Source organism: Aotus nancymaae, unplaced genomic scaffold (assembly GCF_030222135.1).
Source record: "Aotus nancymaae isolate 86718 unplaced genomic scaffold, 86718_ANA_hifiasm-v0.15.2.pri h1tg000018l, whole genome shotgun sequence".
Classification (NCBI taxonomy): Eukaryota; Metazoa; Chordata; class Mammalia; order Primates; family Aotidae; genus Aotus; species Aotus nancymaae.
Window position 1 is genome coordinate 4,812,738 of NW_026988430.1, and position 2,495 is coordinate 4,815,232.

Sequence of the window (2,495 nt, forward strand, 5' to 3'; positions counted from 1 at the left end):
CACCTTCTGGGTTCCAGTGATTCTCTTACCTCAACCTTCCGAGCAGCTGGGATTACAGGTGTGCACTACCACGCCTGGCTAATTTTTGTTTTGTTTGGTTTTGTTAGTAGAGACAGGTTTCACCATGCTGGCCAGGCCGGTCTTGAATTCTTGTCCTCAAGTGATCTGCCCACCTTGGCCTCTCAAGGTGGGTCTGAAAGTGTTGGGATTACAAGCATGAGCCACCGTGCCCAGCCAGTGGTCAGTATTTCTACATCATTAATTCATAATGATACTACTTATTCAAATTTAGGACTGCAGGGCTTTCACTTAACTTCTACTATTCTGGGCCGGGCGCGGTGGCTCATGCCTGTAATCCCAGCACTTTGGGAGGCCGAGGCGGGTGGATCACGAGGTCAAGAGATGGAGACCATCCTGGTCAACATGGTGAAACCCCGTCTCTACTAAAAATACAAAAAATTAGCTGGGCATGGTGGCGCGTGCCTGTAATCCCAGCTACTCAGGAGGCTGAGGCAGGAGAATTGCCTGAACCCAGGAGGTGGAGGTTGCGGTGAGCCGAGATAGTGCCATTGCACTCCAGCCTGGGTAACAAGAGCAAAACTCCGTCTCAAAACAAACAAACAAACAAACAAAAAAAAGCTTCTATTCATTTGTATTCATTTTCTCTAGGCAAGAATCTGGTTCTCAATGAAAAGAATTAATAAAGTCAGAAAACCATTTGCATGAAGCCACTGCACACACAGTGATATCAGAAAAATATCAGCACCATCATCAACATAATGCAATGATTGGAACAGTTTAAGATGATTGTTTCTTTTTGTCTTTTTTTTTTTTTTTTTTTTGAGACGGAGTTTCGCTCTTGATACCCAGGCTGGAGCGCAATGGCGCGATCTCGGCTCACCGCAATCTCCGCCTCCTGGGTTCAGGCAATTCTCCTGCCTCAGCCTCCTGAGTGGCTGGGATTACAGGCACGCGCCACCATGCCCAGCTAATTTTTTGTATTAGTAGAGACGGGGTTTCACCATGTTGACCAGGACGGTCTCGATCTCTTGACCTCGTGATCCACCCGCCTCGGCCTCCCAAAGTGCTGGGATTACAGGCTTGAGTCACCGCGCCTGGCCATTTCTTTTTGTCTTTAGGGCATATTACACCAGGGATATATAGTCAAATTACGGTATTTTAAAGTTCCTTGGAGTACTTCCTCTCAATGTGGTTGTAAAGTGTGTATACACAGGTTCCTTTGTTTCCTTTTGCTTTCAATGTTTAGGGACTTTGTAAAACTTTTATTTATAATCATATAACATACTTACATGCTTCTAAAATCAAATCTACAAAATGAATTCTATTCAGAGAAGTCTAACTTCTATCCTGTCCGTCCCACCCTTCCCCCACTCTTGCCCATGTGTAACCATTATACACAATATACAGTCTATCCTTCATGGCATTTGTGAAACATGGCCACAAATCCTTGGATATTCATCCCATTAAGATATGTGGTCTATGTCCCTCCGGAGGACTTGTGACAGCTTTAGCTAATAGTGTGGCAGAGCTCTCTTTCTCAGTGCTGCCTATGGAGGTAGCAGCAATCTCCTCCTCAGCATCATGGCCGCCCTTAGACCCCTTGTGAAACCCAAGATCGTCAAAAAGAGAACCAAGAAGTTCATCCGGCACCAGTCAGACCGATATGTCAAAATTAAGCGTAACTGGCGGAAACCCAGAGGTATTGACCACAGGGTTCGTAGAAGGTTCAAGGGCCAGATCTTGATGCCTAACATTGGTTATGGGAGCAACAAGAAAACAGAGCACGTGCTGCCCAGTGGCTTCCAAAGTTCCTGGTCCACGATGTCAAGGAGCTGGAAGTGCTGCTGATGTGCAACCAATCTTACCGTGCTGAGATCGCTCACAATGTTTCCTCAAGAACCGCAAAGCCATCGTGGAAAGAGCTGCCCAGCCGGCCATCAGAGTCACCAACCCCGATGCCAGGCTGCGCAGTGAAGAAAATGAGTAGACAGCTTATGTGCACATTTTGTGTTTAAATAAAACTGGCATCTTCCTTCCTTAATTAAAAAAAAAATAGTGTGGCAGAAATGATTCTCACAGACTTCTGCGGTGGGTTGGAAAATGCCTTAGAGCCTCCACCCAGCTCACCTGGGACACTCATGCTTGGAGCTTCCTGAGCCACCACGTGAAGAAGTCCAGCCACTCCAAGACCCCTTTTTGAAGAGGCTATGTGTAGGCACCACCAGCTGAGCCCAGCCTTCCCGCCAAACACTGTTATGTGAGGGAAACCATCAAGGAGCCTTCAGATCAGCCCATCCTCCAACTAGAAGTGAATGAGTGACCTCCATCAGTACCACATGGGAAAGAAAAACCACCCAGCCAGCCAGCCCTGCCTGAATTCCTGACCCAAATAATCGTTTATGTAATAAAATGATTATTCAGAACCACGAAAAACATAGTTTGTTATGCTGATTCAGGTAATTAGAGCACCCTTC

The 2,495-nt window shown here is 46.4% G+C and overlaps 1 pseudogene; it reads left to right on the top strand.

Annotated features, from left to right (window-relative positions):
• Positions 1-1,552: 1,552 nt before the first annotated feature.
• LOC105723603 (large ribosomal subunit protein eL32-like) lies at positions 1,553-2,067 on the top strand (annotated as a pseudogene).
• Positions 2,068-2,495: the final 428 nt, after the last annotated feature.